The sequence below is a fragment of the Cupressus sempervirens genome, chromosome 2 (assembly GCF_028749045.1).
Source record: "Cupressus sempervirens isolate cs-2001-9-10 chromosome 2, ASM2874904v1, whole genome shotgun sequence".
NCBI lineage: Eukaryota > Viridiplantae > Streptophyta > Pinopsida > Cupressales > Cupressaceae > Cupressus > Cupressus sempervirens.
In genome coordinates, this window is record NC_143119.1 from 557,065,555 (window position 1) to 557,082,884 (window position 17,330).

Sequence of the window (17,330 nt, forward strand, 5' to 3'; positions counted from 1 at the left end):
TGGGGTGAACTGATGAAAAGACTTAAAGAGTGGACTTGGTGAGAGTACTTGGTGGACCGACCTGGTGGGGTGACTTGATGAATGAACTTAAAGAGTCAACTTGGTGAGAGTACTTATTCTGGTGACTTGATGAATGGACTTAAAGAGTCAACTTGGTAGAGTGACTTGATGAAAGGACTTAAAGAGTCGACTTGGTCAGAGTACTTGGTGGGGTGACTTGATGAATGGACTAAAAAAGTTGACTTGGCGGGGTGACCTGATGAATGGACCTAAAGAGTTGACTTGGTGTGAGTACTTGGTTGGGTGACTTGATGAACAGACTTAAATAGTTGACATGGTGAGAGTACTTTGTGGGGTGACTTGATGAACACACTTGAAGGGTCGACTTGGGCAGAGTACTTGGTGGGGTGACTTGATGAACGAACTAAAAGAGTCAACTTGGTGAGAGTACTTGGTGGTTCGACTTGATTAGCAGACTTAAGGAGTCAACTTGGTGAGAGTACTTGGTGGGGTGAACTGATGAACGGACTTAAAGAGTCAACTTGGTGGGAGTACTTGGTGGGCTGACCTGGTGTGGTGACTTGATGAATGAACATAAAAAGTCGACTTGGTGGGAGTACTTGTTCTGGTGACTTGATGAACAGACTTAAAGAGTCAACTTGGTGGGTTGACTTGATGAAAGGACTTAAAGAGTCGACTTGGTGAGAGTACTTGGTGCGGTGACTTGATGAACGAACTTAAAGGGTCAACTTGGCGTGGTGACTTGATGAACAGATCTAAAGAGCTGACTTGGTGAGAGTACTTGGTGGGGTGACTTGATGAACATACTTAAAGAGTTGACTTGGTGATAGTACTTTGTGGGGTGACTTGATGAATGCACTTGAAGAATCGACTTGGTTAGAGTACTTGTTGGGGTGACTTGATGAATAGACTTAAAGAGTTGACTTGGTGAGAGTACTTGGTTGCTCGACTTGATGAGCAAACTAAAAGATTCAACTTGGTGAGAGTACTTGGTGGGGTGACTTGATGAACGAACTTAAAGGGTCAACTTGGCAGGGTAACTTGATGAACAGACCTAAAGAGTTGACTTGGTGAGAGTACTTGGTGGGGTGACTTAGTGAACAGACTTAAAGAGTCAACTTGGTTAGAGTACTTGGTGGGGTGACTAGATGAACGCACTTGAAGAATCGACTTGGTTAGAGTGCTTGGTGGGGGGACTTGATGAACAAACTTAAAGAGTCAACTTGGTGAGAGTACTTGGTGGTGCGACTTGATGAGCAGACTTAAAGAGTCAACTTGGTGAGAGTACTTAGTGGGCCGACCTAGTGGGGTGACTTGATGAATGTACTTAAAGAGTTGACTTGGTGAGAGTACTTGTTCTAGTGACTTGATGAACGGACTTAAAGTGTTGAGTTGGTGGGGTGACTTGATGAAAGGACTTAAAGAGTCAACTTGGTGAGAGTACTTGATAGGGTGACTTGATGAACGGACTTAAAGGGTTGACTTGGTGGGGTGACTTGATGAACAGACCTAAAGAGTTGACTTGGTGAGAGTACTTGGTGGGGTGACTTGATGAATAGACTTAAAGAGTCAACTTGGTGACAGTCCTTGGTGGGGTGACTTGATGAATGCACTTGAAGAATCGACTTGGTTTGAGTACTTGGTGGGGTGACTTGATGAACAGATTTAAAGAGTCAACGTGGTGGCGCGACTTGATGAGTGTACTTAAAAAGTCAACTTGGTGAGAGTACTTAGCGGGGTGAATTGATGAACGGACTTAAAGAGTCAAGTTGGTGAGATTACTTGGTGGGGTGACTTGATGAACGAACTTAAAGAGTCGACTTGGTGAGAGTACTTGGTAGGCCGACCTGGTGGGGTGACTTGATGAACAAACATAGAGAGTCGACTTGGTGAGAGTACTTAGTGGGCCGACCTAGTCGGGTGACTTCGTGAACGGACTTAAAGAGTCAAATTGGTGAGAGTACTTGGTGTGCCAACCTTGTGGGGTGGCTTGATGAACGGACTTAAAGAGTCAACTTGGTGCACCAACGTTGTGAGGTGACTTGATGATCAAACTTAAAGAGTCAACTTAGTGAGAGCACTTGGTGCACCAACCTAGGGAGCCAAGCTGGTGAGTTGAATTGGTGAGAAAGCTTAAAAAGGAAACTTGGTTAGGAAAGTTCGTGAGGCAAGATGGTAGGCCGACTTGGAGAGCCAACTTGTTGAGCAAATTGAAGGAGTCAACTTGTTGAGGCTACTTGGTGGGTTGTCCTGGCGACCCCACTTGGTGAGGTGACCCAGTCAGTGAAGCTATCCAACCCTTGGTCGCCAGCCCTGAGGAGAGGCAACTTGATGAGCTAACTTGGTGAGCAAACTTAAAGAGTCAACTTGGTGAGGCAAATAGATGAGTTGTGTCATTGAGGTGACTTGGTGGGGTGACTCGATGAGCTGACCATGTGAGAAGACCTTGTGAGTGAACTAAAAGTGTAACCTTGGCAAGCTTCATTTAATACCATAATACACATAAACTTATAACAGAAGCATAGAAATAATAGAAAATGTGAGAAAAAAATGTGGTCTTGTCATTTGGACTACAGAAGTGTAATTGCATAATTCATAAGCACAATATGCTAACCCACACGGGCGCCTTCACTGCAACAGTCTGCAAGACAAGCTATCAACTATCACCCAGAGTTGTCCTAGACAATGTTCAGGCCTTTCTTAAATAGGCAATTGTATGTTGGCAGGGAAGGTTCTAGATGTTCAAACTTAATACCTATGGCTGGAAGAGCTTGAAAATACACATAAGTCTGCCTAATACATCTTCGAAAAATTATTTTAGAAATTTTGGTAGCCCAACTTCCGAAGGCCATAACTCACAAATCGTTGCTCCAATTGGTTATTATAACCAGTTTTTGGAAATGCCAGCTCTTGATCTATAGGCTTAGAATGGTGCATCTGCCCTTCCCTCAATTTTTTGGACCACATCTAGTCACTCTAAGGCCTCCAATAGTGAGCCTGAAGATTTTTAGCATATATTTCCATCGAAAATTTGAAATAACTTCTTGACACTTATGCTTGAGCTAACTTGGTGAGAAAACTTAGAGAATCAACTCATGGAGGTCACTTGGTGGGGTTAACCTGGCAAGGTGAAACCCACTTGGTGAGAAAACTACAAGAGTCAGCTTGGTGAGCACGCTGGAATTGCCAGCTTGGCAAGCTAGCATGGCGAGTGGGCTTAAAGAGGCAACTTGGTGGAGTAACTTGGTAAGCCAACTTATCGAGGTGAGATGGTGAGTCAACTTGGTGAGCTGACTTGGTGAGAACACTTAAAGAGTCAACTTTGTGAGGTGACTCAGTGAGTTAGTTCGCTAATGCGACTTGGGCAAGTTGACCTAGCAAGTGAACTTAAAGAGCCGATTTTGGTGGGCTGACCTGGTGAGAAAACTTAAAGAGTTGACTTGATAATGTACTTGAACAACATACTTGGTGAGCTGACATGGTGAGTGGGCTTAGAGAACCAACTCAGTGGGGCAACTTGGTGAGCACACTTGTTGGGGAAAGGTGGTAAAATGACTAGGTGAGTCGACTTGGTGAGCTAACTTAGGGAGCTGACTTGGTGAGCAAACTTAAGGAGTCGACTTGGTGAGGCAACTTGAATAGTCAACTCGGTGAGCTAACTTGGGGAGCTAACATGGTGAGCAGTCTTAAAGAAGAGGTGACTTGGTGGGGCAACCTAGTGAGGCAAGATAGTAATTCATCTTGGTGATCCAGCTTGACGAGCTATGAGTAGACTGAAAGAGTCAATTCTTTGAGGCAATTTGGTGGGATGATTTGGTAAAGACCACATGATCAAATGACTTGGTGGGTTGACCTGGCTAGCAAAATTGGTAAGAAAACTTATAGAATCGACTTACTATCCCCAGCCAGGATCACACGCCTAGGTCAACCCAACTTGGGTCACCCGACTAGGTCAACCCATCTCCGTCACCCCAGCCTCAGGCGACTCAACTGGGTCACTAGAGTGGGTCAACAAGGAAAAAAAAATCATGGGAGGCCCTATACAACAAAAAGCACTAAATTTTTGGCATTACAAAAAAAAAAAACAAGTTACCCACTTTTGGATCACACACAAGTTTTAGTTCACGTATTGCCAAGCTGACTTGAAGTGTTATGCCTAGGTAGACAGATTCGAGGTAGGGTAGCCAAAACAATCCGATTTGAGAATTTTCTTTATAAAAAGAGATCATGATAGGCCCCGTAAGGTGAAGAAGAATGAAATTTTGGGAGTTCAAAAAAAATGTTACCCAATTTTGGATCGTACACAGGGCTCAAGTCACGTAGCATCGAGGTGCCTAGGGTGACATGATTCGAGCAAAAAGTCTACGATGGCATGAGTCATGCAAAAAAATTAGAGGCCATTAAGGTTTGAGGTGCTTCGAGTCAGGGTTGCCAAGGTAGGTCGGGTTGAAAACTTTGGGCGTTAACCAAAAAGAAAAAGTTAACCACTTTTGGATCATGTACACAGCTTAGGGCACTTAGAATCAAGTCGAGCATGGTGACATGAGTTGTGCAAAAAATTTGGAGATGACTCGAGTTAGGGTATCTGACTCTATTTGAGTTCAAAACTTTGGGACTTGACAAAAAAAAGAAAAAGAAAAAAGAAAAAGTTACTCGGTTTTGGATCACGTAAGTGACTCGGGCCACAGAGAATCAAGGGGAGTGCGGTTACATGAGTCAAGTGAAAAAAAATGGAGGCGGTTAAGGCTTGACGCAATTCGAGTTGGGGTATCTGAGTCGATTCGAAAACTTTGGTCGTTAGCCAAAAAAAGAGTTAATTGCTTTTGGATCACGTACATGACTTGGGGCACATAGAATCAAGTCAAGCACGGTGACATGAGTGGTTCAAAAAAATTGTAGGCGATTATGGCTCGAGGTGATTTGAGTCGGGGTTGCTGACACGATTCGGGTTGAAATCTTTGGGTGTTAACCAAAAAAGGAAGAAGTTAACCATGTTTGGATCACATACATGACTCAGGGCACCAAGTTGAGCACAGTGACATGAGTCCTGCAAAAAAATTGAAGGCGGTTAAGGCTCAAGGCAATACGAGTTGGGGTTGCCGACACAATTTGGGTTGAAAACTTTGGGCGTTAACCCAAAAAAAAAGTTGACCGCCTTTGGATCACGCACATGACTCGGTGCACTTAGAATCATGTCGAGCATAGTGACATGAGTCGTGCAAAAGAATTGGAGGTAGTTAAGGCTCGACGCGATTCGATTCGGGGTTGGGGTAGTTGGGGCGATTCGTGTCGAGGTTACTGACATGGTTCAAGTTGAAAACTTTGGGCATTAACTCAAAAAAAAATGTTGACCTCTTTTGGACCACATACATGACTCAAGGCACTTAAAATCAAGTCAAGCACGGTGACATGGGTTGTGTGAAAAATTTGGAGGCGATTTGAGTCAGGGTAGCCAACTCAATTTGAGTTCAAAACTTTGGGCATTAACCAAAAAAATAAGTTAACTGATTTTGGATCACGTACATGAGTCGTTTTCCCTCAAGAAAATTACAAAACCCCACCTGCATGGAATTTACAGTTGAAAGAATTTTCTACCCTCATGAAAATTTACAAACCCCACCCGCTCAAAATTTACAAACCCCACCCGCTTGAAATTTGGCACTTGGAAATTACGAAACCCCACCGGCCCAGAATTTGGACTTGGAAGATTTTTTTGCCCTCACAAAAATTGCAAACCTGACCTACCCAAAATTGCAATAATTACAAACACGATCGACATGGAAATTGCACTTGGAAAACTTATTCACCCTCGAGGAAACTTTGGCACCAAAGAGATTTTTTTGCACTCACAAAAATCACGAAACCCCACCTACCGGGAATTTGGCACTTGGGAGATTTTTCTGCCCTTTCAAAAATTGCAAACCCCACCAGCTCAAAATTTGGGACTTGGGAGATTTCTTTCCCCCTTGTAGAAATTTTACAAAACCTCACTTGCCCAAAATTTGGCACTCGGGAGATTTTTTTGCCCTGGCAAAAATTTCTACAAAACCCCTCCCTCCCGCTTAGAATTTGGAACTCGGGAGATTTTTCTGCCCTAGCAGAAATTATAAACCCTACTTGCCAGGAATTTGGCACCTAGGAGATTTTTATGTCCTCGCAAAAATTGCAAACCCCACCCACCGAGAATTTGGCATTGTGGAGATTTTTTTACCCTTGTAGAAATTGCAAACCCCACCCAGCTGGAATTTGGCACTTGGGAGATTTTTTCACCCTCGCAAAATTTTTTACAAAACCCCACCTACCCAGAATATGGCACTTGGGAGATTTTTCCACCCCAGCAGAAATTATAAACCCCACCCACCAGGAATTTGGCACCTGGGAGATTTTTTCGCCCTCGTGAAAATTGCAAACCCCACCCACTCGAAATTTGGCACCTAGAAGATTTTCTCACCCTCGCACAAATTACAAACCCCACCTGCCAAGAATTTGGAACTTGGGAGATTTTTTCACCCTCGTGAAATTTTTTTACAAAACCCCACCTGCCGAGAATTTGGCACTTGGGAGATTTTTTTGCCCTCGTGGAAATTTTTACAAAACCCCACCCACCGGGAATTTGGCACTTGGGAGATTTTTTCGCCCTCGCAGAAATTTTCTCAGAACCCCACCCCCTCAAAATTTGGCACTTGAAAGATTTTTCCATCCTGGTGGAAATTACAAACCCCACTTGCTGAGAATTTGGCACTTGGGAGATTTTTTCGACCTCGCGGAAATTTTTACAAAATCCCGCCCGCTGGGAATTTGGCCCTCGCAAAAAAATTTGCAAACCTCACCCATCCAAAATTTGGCACTTGGATGATTTTCTTGCCCTCGTGCAAATTACAAACCCCACCCGCTTTAGAGTCAAAAAGGGTTTTATGAATCGAGGCGACAGAGGGCTGAATCTCAATTGATCGTGGCAGCAAGGGCACTCTACGACTTACAATACCTCGTTGCTTATTTAAGTCATCTACAAAATATTCTTCTCGCCAACCACTTGAAATTAATATCCAAGGTTGCTCCAATGGGCTAATGCACCGATTGGAGATGGCCAATGACACGGACCCCTGGGAGTGCAAGAGCACCCCTACTACGGGTCACGATGCAATCAGAGAGAGATATGCGCTGCATCTAGCATGGATTTTGACTTAGAGGCATTCAGTCATAATCTGACACACGGTAGCTTCACACCACTGGCTTTTCAACCAAGTGTGATGACCAAATGTGTCAATCAACAATTCCTCTCATACTAAGTTGAATTACTATCATGGCGCAGATCATCAGTAGGGTTAAACTAACCTATCTCATGACGGTCTAAACCCAGCTCACGTTCCCTATTGGTGGGTGAACAATCCAACACTTGGTGAATTCTGCTTCACAATGATAGGAAGAGCTGACATTGAAGGATCAAAAAGCAATGTCACTACAAAAACTTGGTTGCCACAAGCCAGTTATCCCTGTGGTAACTTTTTTGATACCTCTAGCTTCAAATTCCAAAAGTCTAAAGGATCGATAGGCCACGCTTTCACGGTTTGTATTCATACTGAAAATAAAAATCAAATGAGCTTTTAACCTTTTGTTTCACACAAGATTTCTATTCTCGTTGAACTCATCTTAGGACACTTGCATTATCTTTTAATAGATGTGCCGCCCCAGCCAAACTTCCCACCTGACAATGTCTTCTGCCCAGATTGACACACCTAGATGCACCTTAAGGAAATAAACAAGGGCATTGCCCCGTCTCTGCCTCATAGAATAAGTAAAATAATGTTAAAAGTAGTGGTATTTCACTTGCACCCAAAACCTCCCACTTATTCTACACCTCTCAAGTCATTTCACAAAGTCAGACTAGAGTCAAGCTCAAGAGGGTCTTCTTTCCCCGCTTATTCTGCCAAGCCCATTCCCTTGGCTGTGGTTTCGCTAGATAGTAGATAGGGATAGTGGGAATCTTATTAATCCATTCATGCACATCACTAATTAGATGATGAGGCATTTTGCTACCTTAAGAGAGTCATAGTTACTCCCTCTGTTTACCCGTGCTTGGTTGAATTTCTTCACTTTGACATTTAGAGCACTGGGCAGAAATCACATTGCATCAGCATCCGTAGGGACCATCGCAATGCTTTGTTTTAATTAAAAAGTTGGATTCCCCTTGTCTGTACCAATTCTAAGTCAACTATTCACCACCTAAGGAAAGCCCTCTGAAAGGGGCATCCTACATCCATCGCTCGATCAACACACGATGGCCCGCCCTCACCGTGGGAGCAGCTCGAGCAGGCCACCAACAGCCCACAAGTTTGGGGCGTAGACCCCTAGGCCCAGCCTTTAAAGCCAATCCTTTTCTCAAAGTTACGGATCCATTTTTTCAACTTCCCTTACATTTTCAAGGGCTGCCAAAAGACACCAGACACCGCGGGACGTGCGGTGCTCTTCCAGCCGCTGGACCCTATCTCTGGTTGAACCAATTTTAGGGTGGGTAGGCTGTTAAAAAGAAAAGATAACTCTTCTCGGGGCCCCCACTGACATCTCTAGATTTCCTAATGTTGTCATCTGCCGCCACATCCCAGTTTAGGAATATTAGCCCGATTCCCTTTCGATGATTTTGCAAAGTGCACCCTTGAAATAGGGTTTCCCCATCTCTTAAGATTGACTAACCCATGTCCAAGTGTTGTTCACATGGAACCTTTCCCCACTTCAATCTTCAAAGTTCTCATTTGAATATTTGCTACTACCACCAAGATCTGCACCAGGGGCCGGTCCACTCGGGCTCATGCCCAAGGTTTTCCAACAACCCCCGCATCCTCCTACTCATCGAAGCCTAGCACTTGCCCCGACAATCGAGTATAGGTTGCGTGCTTCAGCGCCATCCATTTTTGGGGCTAGTTGATTCGGCAGGTGAGTTGTTACACACTCCTTATTGGATTTTGACTTCCATGACCACTGTCCTCCTAACTTAATCAACCAACACCCTTTGTGGGATCTAGGTTAGCCCCCAATTTGGCATTGTAACTCAGCTTTTGGTTCATCCCGCATTGCCAATTTTTCTTACCAAAAATGGCCCACTTGGAGCTCATGATTCTATGGTGCGGATCAATAGAGCAGTCGCACTGACTTACCTATTTAAAGTTTGAGAATAGGTCGAAGGTGTTATGCCCCTGATGCCTCTAATCATTTTCTTTACTCGATAAAACTCACACATGAGCTCCAACTATCTTGAGGGAAACTTTGGAGGAAATTAGCTACTAGATGGTTCGATTAGTCTTTCACCCCTATACCCAAGTCAAAAAAACAATTTGTACGTCAGTATTGCTACAGGCCTCCACCAGAGTTTCCTCTGGCTTCACCCTGCTCAGCCATAGTTCACCATCTTTTTGGTGCCAACAGGTGTGCTCGCACTCAAACCCTTCACAGAAGATCAAATTCAGTCAGTGGTGCACCCCTCAAGAGGGGATCTCGCCAGTCAGCTTCCTTGTGCCTTGCGAGATTTCCCAACCTGCCAACTTGCACACATGTTAGACTCCTTGGTCTGTGTTTCAAGATGGGTTAGATGGAAATCCCACTAGCTAGTGCCATGAGTGCATAGGTGCTTGAGAGCTCACCGTGAAGGTGCACACTTCACTCCTCGATTTCTATGATGAAAGTATTTGTGCAACCAAAAGGTCGTGCTTGTGCTGCCATGATAGCCTACACTGGCACGTCCCTCAAATTGAGCAGCAAATCGACTCACACCGTTTCGCATCTGACTGGGGCAAATTTCTGCCCTCCATCCACTTCCCTCCTAGCAATTTCAAGCAATCTTTGACTCACTTTTCAAAGTCCTTTTCATCTTTCCCTCATGGTACTTGCTCGCTATCGATCTCTCACCTGTATTTAGCCTTGGACGAAACTTACCATCTGATTAGGGCTGCATTCCCAAACAACCCAACTCGTCGACAACGCCTCATGGTGCGACAGGGTCCAAGCTCAACGAGGCTCTCACCCTCTCTAGCACCCCCTTCTAGGGGACTTGGGCCTAGTTTGTCACTGAGGACACTTCTACAAACTACAATTCGACAGGTGCAGCCATCAATTTTCATGCCGGGCTCTTCCCAGTTTGCTCGTTGTTACTAGGAGAATCCTAGTAAGTTTCTTTTCCTCTTCTTATTAATATGCTTAAACTTAGTAGATATTCATGCCTGACTTGGGGACATGGTAGAGATGCAACATGCCTGCACTACGGTGGGCCACTAAACCCAGAATAAAGTTCCTCATGAGGAATCGTTCGATCAGCGCAAACCAACACTAGCCTTTGCGAGCCACCACTTGTCATGATGGATCGACAAACCTTGTGCTCATTTTAGTTGACCGTGCCACTTGCAGACATGGAGGGCCATCTTTTCTCCTCATTGGGGATGGTAAATTTGTAGTGTGATGCCCAAGAAGATGTGCCCTTGGCCAAGGCCTTGGGTGCAACTTGCATTCTAAGACTTGATGATTCACAGGATTCTGCAATTCACACTAAGTATCGCATTTCACTACATTCTTCATCGTGGGGAGAGCCGAGATATCCTTTTCTAAGAGTCATGATTTTTTTATGTTTTTTTCTTTTGACGACCCAAGCATGCAAGGCACTGGATCATGCTTCATTCTTTGGATTTCTAAGGTGTGCGATGCGCCCGTGTGTTAGGTGTTTACACATCCCGAACCCCAAGCACCCAATGGGTGTGATGAGGAATGTTGTGGTATGTCCCCACCCCATCACCTTGCAAAGGTGGGAGTCAACACATGGGAGATCCGTGTCAGTGGACAGGGCCCCTACCCTAAAAATCATGTGAGTGCACCCATCCTAGGCAACACTCCAAGCGACGAGTCAACACACCTAGGCAAGGCAACGGGGGGTTGTGGCAGTCCTAACTTGCCACTGTCAAAATGATGGATCCCTGCCACTGTGCCACACATTTGATTAGACCATGAAATCTCAATGGGGGATGAGGCTCAGACCCCCTTTGAACTACAACCAAGCAAAGACCTCTCGCTATGACATAGACATCATTCGAAGGCATCGATCCTAATCTAGATTGCATCCGAGTCTATTCTTCACCCCATGGGAAATCCACACTTTTGATAATAGCATTCAATGTGACCCTCAACCTCGATGGCACTAGACTCATAGCTTGGCCATCTAGCACATCACTACAGAGCCAAGTGTCTGCACATTGCCAAGATTTTAGGGGCGGGGAGGAGGCTAGCTCCATCTCCTACACGATTCAGGGTCTCAAACTGACAATGATCCTACCACAAGTTCACCTATGGTAACCCTTTTATGACTTCTCCTTCCTCTAAATGATAAGGTTCAATGAACTTCTCATGATGTCACCGACAAGAACCATTGTCGTCATTGCAATCTGAACACTTCACCGGATCATTCAATCGGTAGGAGCGATGGGTGGTGTGTACAAAGGGTAAGGATGTAGTCAACACGAGTTGATGACTCACGCTTACTAGGAATTCCTCATTGAAGATCAATAATTGCAATGGTCTATCCCCATGATGATGAAATTTGGAAAGATTTCCCAAACCTTTCGGGCTAGGGAGAGAAACTCATTGGTTGCATTAGTGTAGTGCATGTGCAGCCCAAAACATCTAAGGGCATCACAGACCTGTTATTGCCTCAAACTTCTATGGCCTAGGAGGCCATAGTCCCTCTAAGAAGCTAGCCGAAAAGGGGAACCTCCATGTAGCTAGTTACGAAGCTGAGGTCTCATTTGTTAACAAAATTAACCAGACCAATTGCTCCACCAACTAAGAAAGGTCATGCACCACCACCCATAGAATTAGGAAAGAGCTCTCAATCTGTCAGTCCTTACTATGTCTAGACCTAGTAAGTTTCCCCATGTTGAGTCAAATTAAGCCGCAGGCTCCACTCTTGGTGGTGCCCTTCTGTCAATTCCTTTAAGTTTTAGCCTTACGACCATACTCCCTCCAGAACCAAAACACTCTGATTTCTCAGAAGGTGCTGGCAGAGTCCTTAGAGAACCATTCACCAATCCCTGGTCGACATCATTTATGGTTGAGACTAGGACAGTATCTGATCATCTTTGAACCCCCAACTTTCATTCTTGATTAATGAAATCATCCTTGGAAAATGCTTTCACAGTGGTTCATCTTCTATAAATCCAAGAATTTCACCTCTGACAATGAAATATGAATGCCCCCGACAGTCCCTATTAATCATTACTCCAGTCCCAAAGGCTAACAGAATAGGACCAGACTCCTATCACATTATTCCATGCTAATGTATTTAGAGTGTAGGCTCGCTTTGAACAGTCTAATTTTTTCAAAGTAATGGCACCATATCTGTGACCTAGCCAATTAAGGCTAAGAACATGCCACTGGCAGAAGGGACGTCAGGGCCAGTGCACACCCAGAAGGTGGACTGACCATGATGACCCAAGGTCCAACTATGAGCTTTTTAACTGCAAAAACTTAAATATACACTATTGGAGCTAGAATTACCATGGCTGCTAGCACTAGACTTTCCCTCCAATGGATCCTCATTAAGGGATTTAGATTGTACTCATTCTAATTACCAGACTCGATGAGCCCAATATTGTTATTTATTATCACTACCTCCCCATGTTAGGATTGGGTAATTTGCATGCCTACTACCTTCCTTGGATGTGGTAGCCATTTCTTAGGCTCCCTCTCTAGAATCGAACCATAATTCTCCATCACTCGTCACCACCATGGTAGGCCTCTATCCTACCATTGAAAGTTGATAGGGTAGAAATTTGAATGAAGCATTACCAGCACAAAGGCTGTGTGATCCATTGAGTTATCATGAATCACCAGAATAGCAGGGGAGCTTGCATTAGCATTTTATCTAATAAATGCATCCCTTCCAAGAGTCAGCATTTGGTGCATGTATTAGCTCTAGAATTACTACAATTATTCGAGTAGAAAAGTACCATTAAAGAAACTATAACTGATTTAATGAGCCATCCATAGTTTCATAGTCTGAAATAGTTCATACTTAGACATGCATGGATTAATCTTTGAGACAAGCATATGCTTGTTGCCGAAGTGCCAACGGAGACCACCATGCTTAAGGGTGAAAGGTCGTGTGAGTCAAAAACATGGCTAGTTATGCGATTAGTAGGGGCATCACTATGCACGCGACCACCTCAATTATAAGGCTGCTCAAGGGCATCGTGTATAACATCCCCTATGCACATTTATAGGTGATGAGAGCCCACATGCATACATAGACATGTCTAACCTCTGGCAAATATCTACTTTCCTAGCACAACCTTGCTAACCATTCCCCATGACACATGATCTTCCAGTGCAGGTACAGAAAAGTTCCTACTAGTGAACACTCACACTAGCATTGTCGAAAAAGCTTCAATCTCATGCACATGCACATACAGAAGAACTGGAACACGAGGGAACCACTTGCAAGCACCCACATCTCGAAAAAAGCATTCATGTGATTTCTTCCCCTAGACAGACACGTTGGGCTTGAACTTGTTGGAGCATTGCAAAGACAAGCACTTTGGTTCACAGGAGCTTGAGAAGAACATCTCTTACGAAACTCGTTCCCCCAAAATTCTCAAATCACATAATGCAAAGATGTACACCATGCATGCAATTGAGTAAGGACACTCAGAGATATCCATTTCCCAGGCATATGCCCCCTACATGCTTTTTGGTGCAACCCATACAAATGAGCATACTTTGACAAGCCCTCCTAGAATTTCACATCTGAAGAGAGATGAAATGCCTTGGGCTTTTAGCCCACACAATTCAAACACTGAATGCTCTCTTTAGGGGGAAGCTAAAGAAGAGTATCTCTCATAGAACCCATTAGCTACAACCATTTGGATTGCATGCGCAGGATAGGGCATAGAGAGTTTTTGCATCCAAACAAAAATTAATGGTAATACTCTATGCTTCTACTGGCCTAGACCACAAAAGTTGTCACGACAGTGCCATGCACTTCTGTAGGATGAGATAGTGAAGAGGTGAGCACACACTAAGAATGCACTAGCAAATAAATTTTGTGGCAACCAAACCTTTCACCAACCCCCCTCTCAATCCCAAGACTCTACCAATCGGAAAAAACGTAGGGTGTAGAGTGGACCCTTGATGAAATTAGGGACATTGAGCAATGCACCTGTGCAACCATCTCTTTCCTTCTTGCCACCTAGGTAGGATAAAAATGCAATGATAGAACGTGAAAAGAGATAGAGCCCTTGGCTAAAAGATACAACTCCATACACTCAGAAGCAAGTGCATCTTAGATCGAACACCAAATGTGTAATGTGTTGCAAGCTATGCAGATACCTACATATAGGGTATCCAACAAAACAAAGTGACAAGTACTTCCCACCAGCTCCGCCACTGCAATTACCAAATGGGATATACTCACCGCCATAGAATAATGACCATCATTACCATCTCGGAATAGATACAACCACATCAAGCTCATTCGATCAACTACATGAATTTCACCTTGAAGGGGACCAATCCAAAAGATCTAGAGGTCATCTCCTAGAACTGTCAAGAATAAGATCGATCTTACATGCAAACTCTACTACTGCACAAACATAGGTTGCAATTAAAGAGAAATTGTGAGGCCATCACAATTGCCTGAGGCCAATGGTTCGACTAAGTAAATTTTCTCTTGCAATCACCATGCTGCCATTCATAGAGAGATCTCCCCATTCACTTGTGATGACACACAATCCAAGTGCTAGACGCGAGCTCACCCTTGAAAGACCACTTTCCAAGACATCCCGATGACACATTGGAATGACAATCATTGTCAAACCATTCCTAATGTTGTGTCAATTGAGTTGCATAGAGATGACCTTAGGGAGCTCCCACGTAGCTATCAGGATGTGCTTTCATACCCATCTCTCACAAAAACCAATGTTAGTTGAACAAATTTAGAATCCAAGGCTCATATCCATCAATATCATCGGCACTAGGTCTATATTCAAAGGCCTTGAAGAGGTTCTAATAAGAGAAGCTCCCCTGCTCACTTGCACAAACATGCCAAATGCTAGACACAAGCTCTCGCCCTTAGCATCACTCTCCAGATCACCGCAATGACACATTGGAATGACAACTGCTATCGAACAACTCCCAAATTTGTGCTGATGGAGTGAGAAAGAAGAGCAACTTAGGGGAGCCGCGCATAGAAAATGGGCTACTACTTCATTCTGCTCTTATATAGATCCAATGTTGTTGATTTCATTTGGAATCTGAGGCTGCATTCATCCTTTCTCACACAAGCAATGGCTCTTCTGATCGAAAGGCCACGGGGAGCTTCTGATAACAATGGCTCCCTTGTCACTCATGATGCATAGCCCAACTACTAGATGATGGCTCGCCCTTTAGACCACTGCCCAGGAAACCACCACAACTTCACCATTAGAATAACAACCACTTCCAAACCATTTCAAAAATTTTGTGCCAAATAAGTTGTTGCAAAGAGAATGACTTTGGGGAGAGAGCCCTCGCATAGCAATCAGGATGGCTTTACGGCCCTCCCAATAGAAATGATGCTAGTTCCAATATTCAAAATTTGAATAACATGTCTTTCTCGAACAAAAGCACTAATTTTGTTGGGGAGTGTCACCGAGAGCTTTTGTTATCAAAGATCCTATTATAGTTGTGATAGGCACACAAAAAATTGCTAGAGCACCAAGCATCCACCTCATGGCTAGACAAGGGCTCGCCATTAGATCAACTTCAAAATTGCTAAAAAAAAGCATTGTAGAATGGAAACCACTGCAAAGTCTCTTCTATAATTGCATCGGTCAAGTGATCGAAGAAGGTGATCGAAGAGACAGTCTAAGGGTAGGCATTTGTTGGGGGATTTGCACCAATAGCAAAATTTTATGCAATACTCAAGCAACACTGGACGGAGGTGCTAGACTAGGGCTCCCATTTTAGATCAAGTTTTAAAATCACCAAGTAGATGCAGTCAGGGCTGGCAACCATTGCCAAACCTTTTTCTAAAATTGCACTAGCTGAGTGACAAGAAAACATGATCTAAAGAAGAGTCAAGGAATAGCACCTCAAGGGTGGGCTTCATGCCCCTCTAATTGATTCAACGTCGGCATCCACCATTTCAAAATCTAACATATCCATCCACCTTGATACTGATGTTGAATCAATGAGAGGAGCGTGGGAGAGGCTCACGACAACCACCTCTCCCATTGTAGCTGTGATAGGCACACAAAAAATTGCTAGAGTGCCAAGCACCCACCTCATGGCTAGACAAGGGCTCACCTTTAGAATAACTTCAAAGTCACTGAATAGATGCACTGTAGAATGGAAACTGCTGCCAAGTCTCTTCCATAATTGCATTAGTTGAGTGATCAAAGAAGGTGATCTAAGAGAGAGTCCAAAGGTAGGCATTTGTTGGGGGATTCACGCCGATAGCAAAAAATAATGCAATACCCATGCAACACCAAATAGAGGTGCTAGACGAGGGCTCCCATAATAGTTCAAGTTTTAAAATCACCAAGTAGACATGGTGAGGGCTGGAAACCACTGCCAAACCTTTTTCCAAAATTGTGCCAGCTGAGTGACAAGAAAACATGATCTAAAGGAGAGTCAAGAAATAGCACCTCAAGGGTGGGCTTTATGCCCCTCTAATTGATTCAACATCGGCATCCACCATTTTGAAATTTGACATATCCATCCACCTTGACACCAGATTTGAATCAATGAGAGGGGCACAAGAGAGGCTTGTGGCAAACACCTCTCCCATTTTAGCCATGATAGGCACACAAAAATTTGCTAGAGTGCCAAGCACCCGCCTCATGGCTAGACAAGGGCTTGCCATTAGATCAACTTCAAAATTGCTGAACAGATGTGCTATAGAATGGAAACCACTACCAAGTCTCTTTTGTAATTATGTCAGTCGAGTGATCGAAGAAGGTGATCTAAGAGAGAGTCCAAGGGTAGGAATTCATTGGGGGATTTGTGCTGATAGCAAAAATTTATGCAATACCCGAGCAACATTGGATGAAGGTGCTAGACGATGTCTCCCATTTTAGATCAAGTTTTAAAATCACCAAGTAGACATGGTGACGACTGGCAACCACTACCAAACCTTTTTCCAAAATTACGCCAGCTGAGTGACAAGAAAACATGATTTAAAGGAGCTTCAAGGAATAGCACCTTGAGGGTGGTCTTCATGCCCCTCTAATTGATTCAACATCAGCGTCGACTATTTCAAAATCTGACATGTCCATTCACCTTTACACTGGCGTTGA

General features: G+C 44.0%; 2 non-coding genes and 1 pseudogene across 2 annotated transcripts; all 3 read right to left on the bottom strand.

The window, feature by feature from the left end:
* Positions 1-6,935: 6,935 nt before the first annotated feature.
* LOC149573846 (25S ribosomal RNA) lies at positions 6,936-10,246 on the bottom strand. Its single transcript, XR_016361077.1, has one exon. It is a non-coding gene; the product is annotated as a 25S ribosomal RNA (ribosomal RNA).
* A 219-nt stretch (positions 10,247-10,465) lies between these two features.
* LOC149573847 (5.8S ribosomal RNA) lies at positions 10,466-10,619 on the bottom strand. The gene has a single exon (XR_016361310.1). It is a non-coding gene; the product is annotated as a 5.8S ribosomal RNA (ribosomal RNA).
* A 701-nt stretch (positions 10,620-11,320) lies between these two features.
* LOC149573848 (18S ribosomal RNA) lies at positions 11,321-13,130 on the bottom strand (annotated as a pseudogene).
* Between the last annotated feature and the right edge of the window lie 4,200 nt (positions 13,131-17,330).